Genomic DNA, 11,714 nt, shown 5'->3' with positions numbered 1-11,714 from the left:
TTAGAAAGTTAAGGGGTATTTTATTTCAATAGCATAGTTGAACAGGTAGTATCTGTTTTCCTATGGTATTGCTAAAATTTGTTATTATAAATTTTTACACCAGTGATTTAAAGTATTGCTGGATTATACTGTTTCAGACTAGTTTATTTAGGGGTTCCATTTTCACTCTTCAATAGATTTTTTATATTTCTCATATGCTTCTTCACTCATTAGTTCATCAAATTCTGAAGGATTACTCTGTCTTCTTGATCAACCAACCATCTTCATAACAAGATTTGTTGACTAGTCCTGGATTTTCTGCAAGAGCTTCATTAATTTCTGTTATTTCTCCTGGTAGAGGAGAATAAAGTTCACTAGCAGTTTTCACACTTTCCATAGCACCAAACTTCTCTTGTTTGTTCAATTTTGTCCCAACCTCAGGAAGACTACAGTAAACAACATCTCCCAAAGTTTCCTGTGAAAAATTGCTGATTCCCACTGTTCCAATACCATTTTCTGTTGTTATCCATTCATGTTTGTCTGTGACTTTCTATACTGAGAGCAGAGCAGGGCTGGAGCACAGCATCCAAACAGTGCCCATCCCCAGACTCCAAGGCCATGGTGGGCAGGACATGGCAGGTGCTGAGGCTGTGCACAGGCTGCAGATGATGAACTGCATGCTCCATATTGTGTGTGGCGCCATGTTCACAGGGGTGTGGAGGTCACCAAGAATCTTGAAGATGGTTTGCATCATCTCCTGAGTGAACCACAGAGCTAAGTGCTTCCAGGTCCAATCTACACTTGTATCTTCATCTTTCTGTTTTACCACATTGTTATTATATAGAGAGTGTTTGGCTTTTAAAAAGAGTGTTTTTCATTGGGGAAACCATAATGCTAGCTGGTTACATTGCAATTAGGTGACCCATATTATGTTTCTATAACCAATTCCATGTATAGAACCAGATATTGGCTTTCTGTCCTATACTATTATGTGTTTCACTGTTTGTCCTTTTTTCCCACGCCTAAGAATTTATAAAAGGTTTGTGGGCCATGATGTCTTTTTCTCTTAGCTTCCCATCAGTAACTTTTAAGAACACTTTCCTTACACTACACAAAAATTCCCTTCACCCCATCTCATTTCATTTTTGTCTCTACCTTGTCCATCCTACCCACCCCATCACCACTTGATGATTCATCTGCTCATGGTGAAGGACACTGATAGAGACTGAGTGACTTTCCCAAGACTAGAATGTGAATGTGAGTTGGGCAAGCTCAGCCTAAGTGAGAACAGTGCACAGCAGCAAGTTTTATGCATGAAAATCTCACATTATCCCAGAAAACTTAAGCAGTGGGGAGATCCTTGATAGTCAATGGGGTAATGTGTTGGCCATCTGAGTTGGTGACTAATCTTTTCATCTTCTTAGTTCTGCCTCTAGAAATAGCATTCTATGCTCATCTCCAAGTCAGTGTATGTCATGTATGTTGTTAATCCACTGAAGTCTGGTTTTAATTTCACCATTTTCCAAAAATTGCTCTTAATATTTTATCTGCTTAATAGAAAGGATATTGATTGGTCCTCTGCTGGTTGGCCCCCATAACATGATTGAGAGTTTCTTCCTTTAAATATTGCTGTATACAAATAAAATGCATGCTAGTTAAATGCAGAAAGTAAAGAGATGTATTCTGGATTTCCCACTACAGTGAGAGATAATCACACCATTCTCTGCTTGAAATAAATTTACTCTTTCCATGTAAATTCTTTTCCTTGCTCCACTTATTACCAGTTGCATGTATAAATGAGTATTTTTTTTTTGCCTTCCCCATCCTTTTTATTTTTATTTTATTATTTTTTTTTAATCATCATTTTATTGAGATATATTCACATACCACGCAGTCATACAAAACAAATTGTACTTTCGATTGTTTACAGTACCATTACATAGTTGTACATTCATCACCTAAATCAATCCCTGACACCTTCATTAGCACACCCACAAAGATAACAAGAATAATAATTAGAGTGAAAAAGAGCAATTGAAGTAAAAAAGAACACTGGGTACCTTTGTCTGTTTGTTTCCTTCCCCTACTTTTCTACACATCCATCCATAAACTAGACAAAGTGGAGTTTGGTCCTTATGGCATTCCCAATCCCATTGTCACCCCTCATAAGCTACATTTTTATACAACTGTCTTCGAGATTCATGGGTTCTGGGTTGTAGTTTAATAGTTTCAGGTATCCACCACCAGCTACCCCAATTCTTTAGAACCTAAAAAAGGTTGTCTAAAGTGTGCGTAAGAGTGCCCACCAGAGTGATCTCTCGGCTCGTTTTGGAATCTCTCTGCCACTGAAGCTTATTTCATTTCCTTTCACATCCCCCTTTTGGTCAAGAAGATGTTCTCCATCCCACGATGCTGGGTCTACATTCCTCTCCGGGAGTCATATTCCACGTTGCCAGGGAGATTCACTCCCCTGGGTGTCTGGTCCCACGTAGGGGGGAGGGCAGTGATTTCACCTTTCAAGTTGGCTTAGCCAGAGAGAGAGGGCCACATCTGAGCAACAAAGAGGCATTCAGGAGGAGACTCTTAGGCACAAATATAGGGAGGCCTAGCCTCTCCTTTGCAGCAACCGTCTTCCCAAGGGTAAAACTTATGGTAGAGGGCTCAACCCATCAAACCACCAGTCCCCTATGTCTGTGGTCATGTTAGCAACCATGGAGGTGGGGTAGGCGAATACCCCTGCATTCTCCACAGGCTCCTCAAGGGGGCACTACATCTTTTCTTTTTTTTTTTTTCCTTGTTTGTCTTTTTTCTTTTTTTTTTTTTTTAACTTTCCCTTCTTTTTTAAATCAACTGTATGAAAAAAAAAGTTAAAAAGAAAACAAACATACAATAAAAGAACATTTCAAAGAGACCATAACAAGGGAGTAAGAAAAAGACAACTAACCTACGATAACTGCTTAACTTCCAACATGTTCCTACTTTACCCCAAGAAAGTTACATAATATAGCAACATTTCAGTGAACTTGTTCCTACCACATCCATCAGAAATTAACAGACCATAGTCATTTCTGGGCATCCCCAGAACGTTAAATAGCTTATCTGTTCTTCTTGGATTATTGTTCCCCCTTCCTTAATTGCTCTCTACTGCTAGTTCCCCTACATTCTACATTATAACCCATTTGTTTTACATTTTTCAAAGTTCACATTAGTGGTAGCATATAATATTTCTCTTTTTGTGCCTGGCTTATTTCGCTCAGCATTATGTCTTCAAGGTTCATCCATGTTGTCATATGTTTCACCAGATCGTTCCTTCTTACTGCCGCGTAGTATTCCATCGTGTGTATATACCACATTTTATTTATCCACTCATCTGTTGAAGGACATTTGGGTTGTTTCCATCTCTTGGCAATTGTGAATAATGCTGCTATGAACATTGGCGTGCAGATATCTGTTCGTGTCACTGCTTTCCGATCTTCCGGGTATATACCGAGAATTGCAATTGCTGGATCGAATGGTAGCTCTATATCTAGTTTTCTAAGGAACTGCCAGACTGACTTCCAGAGTGGCTGAACCATTATACAGTCCCACCAACAATGAATAAGTGTTCCAATTTCTCCACATCCCCTCCAGCATTTGTAGTTTCCTGTTTGTTTAATGGCAGCCATTCTAACCGGTGTTAGATGGTATCTCATTGTGGTCTTAATTTGCATCTCTCTAATAGCTAGTGAAGCTGAACATTTTTTCATGTGTTTCTTGGCCATTTGTATTTCCTCTTCAGAGAAGTGTCTTTTCATATCTTTTGCCCATTTTATAATTGGGCTGTCTGTACTATTGTCATTGAGTTGTAGGATTTCTTTGTATATGCAAGATATCAGTCTTTTGTCAGATACATGGTTTCCAAAAATTTTTTCCCATTGAGTTGGCTGCCTCTTTACCTTTTTGAGAAATTCCTTTGAGGTGCAGAAACTTCTAAGCTTGAGGAGTTCCCATTTATCTATTTTCTCTTTTGTTGCTTGTGCTTTGGGTGTAAAGTCTAGGAAGTGGCCTCCTAATACAAGATCTTGAAGATGTTTTCCTACATTATCTTCTAGGAGTTTTATGGTACTTTCTTTTATATTGAGATCTTTTGTCCATTTTGAGTTAATTTTTGTGTAGGGGGTGAGGTAGGGTTCCTCTTTCATTCTTTTGGATATGGATATCCAACTCTCCCAGCCCCATTTGTTGAAAAGATCATTATGGCTCAGTTCGGTGACTTTGGGGGCCTTATCAAAGATCAGTCGGCCATAGATCTGAGGGTCTATCTCTGAATTCTCAATTCGATTCCATTGATCTATATGTCTATCTTTGTGCCAGTACCATGCTGTTTTGGCAACTGTGGCTTTATAATAAGCTTCAAAGTCAGGGAGTGTAAGTCCTCCCACTTCGTTTTTCTTTTTTAGAGTGTCTTTAGCAATTCGAGGCTTCTTCCCTTTCCAAATAAATTTGATAACTAGCTTTTCCAAGTCTGCAAAGTAGGTTGTTGGAATTTTGATTGGGATTGCATTGAATCTGTAGATGAGTTTGGGTAGAATTGACATCTTAATGACATTTAGCCTTCCTATCCATGAACATGGAATATTTTTCCATCTTTTAAGGTCCCCTTCTATTTCTTTTAGTAGAGTTATGTAGTTTTCTTTGTATAGGTCTTTTACATCTTTGGTTAAGTTTATTCCTAGGTACTTGATTTTTTAGTTGCTATTGAAAATGGTATCTTTTTCTTGAGTGTCTCTTCAGTTTGTTCATTTCTAGCATATAGAAACATTACTGACTTATGTGCATTAATCTTGTATCCTGCTACTTTGCTAAATTTGTTTATTAGCTCTAGTAGGTGTATCGTTGATTTCTCAGGGTTTTCTAGATATAAGATCATATCATCTGCAAACAATGACAGTTTTACTTCTTCTTTTCCAATTTGGATGCCTTTTATTTCTTTGTCTTGCCGGATTGCCCTGGCTAGCACTTCCAGCACAATGTTGAATAACAGTGGTGACAGCGGGCATCCTTGTCTTGTTCCTGATCTTAGAGGGAAGGCTTTCAGTCTCTCACCATTGAGTACTATGCTGGCTGTGGGTTTTTCATATATGCTCTTTATCATGTTGAGGAAGTTTCCTTCAATTCCTACCTTTTGAAGTGTTTTTATCAAAAACGGATGTTGGATTTTGTCAAATGCTTTTTCAGCATCTATTGAGATGATCAATTGATTTTTCCCTTTTGACTTGTTAATGTGTTGTAATACATTGATTGTTTTTCTTATGTTGAACCATCCTTGCATGCCTGGAATGAACCCCACTTGGTCATGGTGTATGATTTTTTTAATGTGTCTTTGGATTCGATTTGCAAGTATTTTGTTGAGGATTTTTGCATCTATATTCATTAGGGAGATTGGCCGGTAGTTTTCCTTTTTTGTAGCATCTTTGCCTGGTTTTGGTATTAGATTGATGTTAGCTTCATAAAATGAGTTAGGTAGTGTTCCATTTTTTTCAATGTTTTGAAAGAGTTTGAGTAAGATTGGTGTCAGTTCTTTCTGGAAAGTTTGGTAGAATTCCCCTGTGAAGCCATCTGGCCCTGGGCATTTATTTGTGGGAAGATTTTTGATGACTGATTGGATCTCTTTGCTTGTGATGGGTTGGTTGAGGTCTTCTATTTCTTCTCTGGTCAGTCTAGGTTGTTCATATGTTTCCAGGAAATTGTCCATTTCTTCTACGTTATCCAGTTTGTTGCCATACAGTTGTTCATAATATCCTCTTATAATTTTTTTAATTTCTTCAGGATCTGCAGTTATGTCACCTTTTTCATTCATTATTTTGTTTATATGGGTCTTCTCTCTTTTTGATTTTGTCAGTCTAGCTAGGGGCTTGTCAATCTTGTTGATCTTCTCAAAGAACCAACTTTTGGTGATATTTATCCTCTCTATTGTTTTTTTGTTCTCTATGTCATTTATTTCTGCTTTAATCCTTTTTATTTCTTTTCTTGTACTTGGTTTGGGATTGGTTTGCTGTTCATTTTCTAGCTTCTTCAGTTGATCCATTAGTTCTTTGATTTTGGTTCTTTCTTCCTTTTTAATATATGCGTTTAGTGCTATAAATTTCCCCCTTAGCACTGCTTTTGCTGCATCCCATAGGTTTTGGTATGTTGTGTTCTCATTTTCATTCGTCTCTATATATTTAGCAATTTCTCTTGCTATTTCTTCTTTAACCCACTGATTGTTTAGGAGTGAGTTGTTTAACCTCCAGGTATTTGTGAATTTTCTAAGTCTCTGATGGTTATTGACTTCTAATTGTATTCCATTGTGGTCAGAGAATGTGCTTTGAATAATTTCAATCTTTTTAAATTTATCGAGGCTTGTTTTATGTCCCAGCATATGATCTATTCTGGAGAAAGTTCCGTGAGCACTAGAAAAGTATGTGTATCCTGGTGATTTGGGATGTAATGTCCTGTAGATGTCTGTTAAATCTAATTCATTTATCAGATTGTTTAGGTTTTCAATTTCCTTATTGGTCTTCTGTCTGGTTGATCTATCTATAGGAGAGAGTGATGTGTTGAAGTCTCCCACAATTATTGTGGAAACATCAATTGCTTCCTTTAGTTTTGCCAGTGTTTCTCTCATGTATTTTGTGGCACCTTGATTGGGTGCATAGACATTTACGATTGTTATTTCTTCTTGCTGAATTGCCCCTTTTATTAGTATGTAGTGGCCTTCTTTGTCTCTCAAAACATCCCTGCATTTGAAGTCTATTTTATCTGAGATTAATATTGCTACACCTGCTTTCTTTTGGCTGTAGCTTGCATGAAATATTTTTTTCCATCCTTTCCCTTTCAGTTTCTTTGTGTCCCTGTGTCTAAGATGAGTCTCTTGTATGCAACATATTGATGGTTCATTTTTTTTGATCCATTCTGCGAATCTATATCTTTTAATTGGGGAGTTTAATCCATTTACATTCAACGTTAAAACCATGAAGGCATTTCTTGAATCGGCCATCTTATCCTTTGGTTTATGTTTGCCATATTTTTCCCCTCTCTCTATTAATATCCTTTATTATACCCATACCGAATCTCTTTAGTACTGAACCTTTCTCCAAGTCTCTCTGTCCTGTCTTTGTTTCTCTGTCTGTAGGGCTCCCTTTAGTATCTCCAGTAGGGCAGGTCTCTTGTTAGCAAATTCTCTCAGCATTTCTTTGTCTGTGAAAAATTTAAGCTCTCCCTCAAATTTGAAGGAGAGCTTTGCTGGATAAAGTATTCTTGGCTGGAAATTCCTCTCACTCAGAATTTTAAATATATCGTGCCACTGCCTTCTTGCCTCCATGGTGGCTGCTGAGTAGTCACTACTTAGTCTTATGCTGTTTCCTTTGTATGTGGTGAATTGCTTTTCTCTTGCTGCTTTCAGAACTTGCTCCTTCTCTTCTATGTTTGACAGTGTGATCAGTATATGTCTCGGAGTGGGTTTTTTTGGATTTATTCTATTTGGAGTTCGCTGAGCATTTATGATTTGTGTATTTATGTTGTTTAGAAGATTTGGGAAGTTTTCCCCAACAATTTCTTTGAATACTCTTCCTAGACCTTTACCCTTTTCTTCCCCTTCTGGGACACCAATGAGTCTTATATTTGGACGTTTCATATTATCTATCATATCCCTGAGGTCCATTTCGAGTTTTTCAATTTTTTTCCCCATTCTTTCTTTTATGCTTTCATTTTCCATTCTGTCATCTTCCAGGTCACTGATTCGTTGTTCAACTTCCTCTAGTCTTGTACTATGAGTGTCCAGAATCTTTTTAATTTGGTCAACAGTTTCTTTAATTTCCATAAGATCATCCATTTTTTTATTTAGTCTTGCAATGTCTTCTTTATGCTCTTCTAGGGTCTTCTTGATTTCCTTCATATCCCGTACTATGGTCTCATTGTTCATCTTTAGTTCTTTGAGTAGCTGCTCTAGGTGCTGTGTCTCTTCTGGTCTTTTGATTTGGGTGCTTAGGCTTGGGTTATCCATATCGTCTGGTTTTTTCATATGCTTTATAATTTTCTGTTGTTTTTGGCCTCGTGGCATTTGCTGAACTTGATAGGGTTCTTTTAGGGTTTGTAGACCTACTGAAGTCCTTATCTCTAATTTATCAGATCTACAGCTTCGTGGAGTACACTTTCTCTAACTAACCAGCAGGTGGCGTCCACGAGCCACCTGTTCTCCACAAGCCAGTTCTCCCCTGCTTAGCCTTTTTGGTGAGTGGGGGAGTGAGTCTTGTGGGGCCCAATTGGTGTACCAAGCTTGCGTGTGTAGTTGGTGTTGCCTGCCCTGTATGTGGGGCGTGTTTCTGGGCAGTCGGGGAGGGGGGGTGGCCCTAACAATCAAATCTCCCTGATGATCCTAGAGTTTTAAAGCTGCTGCAATAGTCTAATCCTTCAGTTCAGTCCTGCCACAGTTTGTCTCTGCCACTGACCCACAAGTCTTTGGTATTGGCGTATGGCTCCTGAGACTTGCAAGTGGGCCCCTCTTCCAGGCTGTGCACCCCGGGTCCTCTGTTGAGGGATGACTGTGCTATGTCACAGGTGAGTGCCGTCCCCCCAGGGCAGTTCTGGGCTGCTGGGCTGTGTAGGGAGGCTCCCAGTCTGCTCAAATGATGGCTGAATGGGGCTTTGTTAATTCACACTGCTCCACCTTCCCAGCTCTGGGACATTCAGCTGAGGTTGCAGGGAAGGCTAATGTCCATGCCCAGTTTTGTGAAGTGTGCCTGTTATTTGAAGCACTTCCGTCACACTGGGTTGTCTGGGGCAGCTCTGGGCTATGGGGCTGGCGATGGGCAGGAGTGTTTCCTGTCCACCAGGATGGTGGCTGTGAGCGGACACCCCCCTTTTCTTGGGAAGTTGTGTTGTTTATTGAATTTTCTCAGCCACTGGATTATTTCCTTTTGTCTCAGAGCTCTCTTAGTTCTGCTCTTGACTTGACGTGCCCAAATTGCAATTCTTTGAAGCTTTCTGTATTGGGCTTCTTAGAGTAATTGTTTTAGAAAAAGAAAAAAGGATTTAAGAAAAAAAAAAAAAAAAAAAAACGGCCCTCCTCAGAGATCTAATGGGTTATTGAAATGCTAATAGACAAAGCAGCCAGGGTCATTAAGGAAAGGTCCACAGGGCAGAGAGATCAGCTTTTCTTCGGGATTTGCATATGCGCCTCAGGGCCTGAGCTCGGGCTTGAGCTCTGCCCTTCCCCCTTCTATGTTCACCAGAACTCCAAAAATCTTCCGCTTTTATTTTGGAGTTTTTCGTGTTGTTTTTTTTTCTATGCCTGTCTCCTCTCTGCTGGGCTGGCTGCTCTCAGAGTCTCTGGTGTCTGGTCTCAGCCTATCTATGGTTGGAGTTTGAATCAGTAGAATGAGTTTCCCATAAGAGCAGCCACTGCAGTTCTCCCTTCTCCTTCCCGGAGCTGACAGCCCCTCCTCCCACGGGACTGAGCCTGGCAGGGAGGGGCGCGGGTCCCCTGGCCTCAAAAACTTACAGATTTCGCTGATCTCAGCAGTTCCACGTTTTCATGAGTGTTGTATGAAGTATGCCCAAAGTCAGATTGCTCTGTGGTGTCCAGTCCACGCAGTTCCTGGCTTTTTACCTACTTTCCTGGAGGAGTAACTAAAACTTACAGCTCACCAGTCTGCCATCTTCTAAATGAGTATTTTACAGTTATCACCAGCCTTAAAAACCTATCAGCTCTTAACCCATTTTAATCTGTTCCCTAGCTTGACAGAGCACTTCAATCAATTGACTTTTCTCTTTAAAATTTTCCTGATTTTGTTCATGATTACATGTTAGGATACACTCATTTGAATCAATTAGCAGAGGGCTTAACAATACAGATTTTGGGATAAGACTGTTGATGCAAATCTTGACTTCAATGCTTGGAATCTGGATAAAATGGGCAAATATTTAGCCTCCTTTTTCCATCTTTAAGAGGAATCATCCTCAAAAGATTACAACAGGGCTTTGTTTTATACAAAGAACACAGGTAACTTCAGGTATACCTGATTGGCAATTGGAAGAAAAATGAAGGCAGAGAGACAATTAAGATTTTTTTTTTCATTTTTATTGAGATTGTTCAGATACCATACAATTATCCAAAGATCCAAAGTGTCCAATCACTTGCCCCTGGGTACCCTCATACAGCTGTGCATCCATCACACTTAATTTTTGTTCAATTTTTAGAAACTTTTCATTACTCCAGACAAGAAATAAAGTGAAAGATGAAAAAAGAAAAAAAGAAAAGGAAACTCTAAACCTCCCCTATCCCTAACCACCCCCCCTCAATTGTTGACTCCTAGTATTGATATAGTATGTTTGTTACTATTTATGAAAAAATGTTGAAATACTACTAACTGTAGTATATAGTTTGTAATAGGTATATAGTTCTTCCCTATATGCCCCTCTATTATTAACTTCTAAATGTATTGTCATACATTTGTTCTGGTTCATGAAGTGATTTCTAGTATTTGTACAGTTGATCATGGACGTTGCCCACCATAGGATTCAGTTTTACACATTTCCATCTTTTGACCTCCAACTTTCCTTCTGGTGACATATATGACTCTGAGCTTCCCCTTTCCACCTCATTCACACACCATTCGGTTCTGTTAGTTATTCTCACATCTTGCTGCCAACACCCCTGTTCATTTCCAAACATTTAAGTTCATCCTAACTGAACATTCTGCTCATACTAAGCAAGAGCATCTACATTTCTTCCACAAGGCAGGAGGGAGAGTCAAAGAAGATAGAGAGGCAAAAGAAAGAGGAAACAAAAAAAATGACAGCTAGGAAGCAGCAAAAGGAAAAATAACCTTAAATCAAAGTAGAATAAAGAATCAGACAATACCACCAATGTCAAGTGTCTAACATGCCTCCCCTATACCCCCTCTTATCTGCATTCACCTTGGTATATCACCTTTGTTACATTAAAGGAAGCATAATACAATGATTCTATTAGTTACAGTCTCTAGTTTATCCTGATTGCATCTCTCCCCCAATGCCTCCCCATTTTTAACACCTTGCAAGGTTGACATTTGCTTGTTCTCCCTTGTAAAAGAACATATTTGTACATTTTATCACAATTGTTGAATACTCTAGATTTCACCAAGTTACACAGTCCCAGTCGTTATCTTTCCTCTGTTCTTGTAGTGTCTCACATGCTCCCCATCTTTCTCTCTCAACCATATTCATAGTTACCTTTGTTCAGTGTACTTACATTGTTGTTCTACCATCTTCCAAAATTGTGTTCCAAACCACACACTCCTGTCTTCTATCACCCTGTAGTGCTCCCTTTAGTATTTCCTGTAGGGCAGGTGTCTTGTTCACAAAGTCTCTCATTGTCTGTTTGTCAGAAAATATTTTGAGCTCTCCCTCATATTTGAAGGACAGCTTTGCTGGATACAGGATTCTTGGTTGGTGATTTTTTTCTTTCAGCATTTTAAATATATCACACCACTTCCTTCTTGCCTCCATGGTTTCTGCTGAGAGATCCGCACATAGTCTTATTAAGCTTCCTTTGTATGTAATGGATTGCTTTTCTCTTGCTGCTTTCAGGATTCTCTCTTTGTCTTTGACATTTGATAATCTGATTATTAAGTGTCTTGGCATAGGCCTCTTCATATCTCTTCTGTTTGGAGTATGCTGCGCTTCTTGGATCTGTAATTTTATGTCTTTCATAAGAGATGGGAAATTTTCATTAA

The 11,714-nt window shown here is 39.0% G+C and overlaps 1 pseudogene; it reads right to left on the bottom strand.

The window, feature by feature from the left end:
• Nucleotides 1-162: 162 nt before the first annotated feature.
• LOC119530843 lies at nt 163-682 on the bottom strand (annotated as a pseudogene).
• Between the last annotated feature and the right edge of the window lie 11,032 nt (nt 683-11,714).

Source organism: Choloepus didactylus, chromosome 4 (genome assembly GCF_015220235.1).
Source record: "Choloepus didactylus isolate mChoDid1 chromosome 4, mChoDid1.pri, whole genome shotgun sequence".
Taxonomy (NCBI): Eukaryota; Metazoa; Chordata; class Mammalia; order Pilosa; family Megalonychidae; genus Choloepus; species Choloepus didactylus.
Note: the sequence above shows the minus strand (reverse complement) of the source record. Positions and strands in the feature narration are given on the sequence as shown.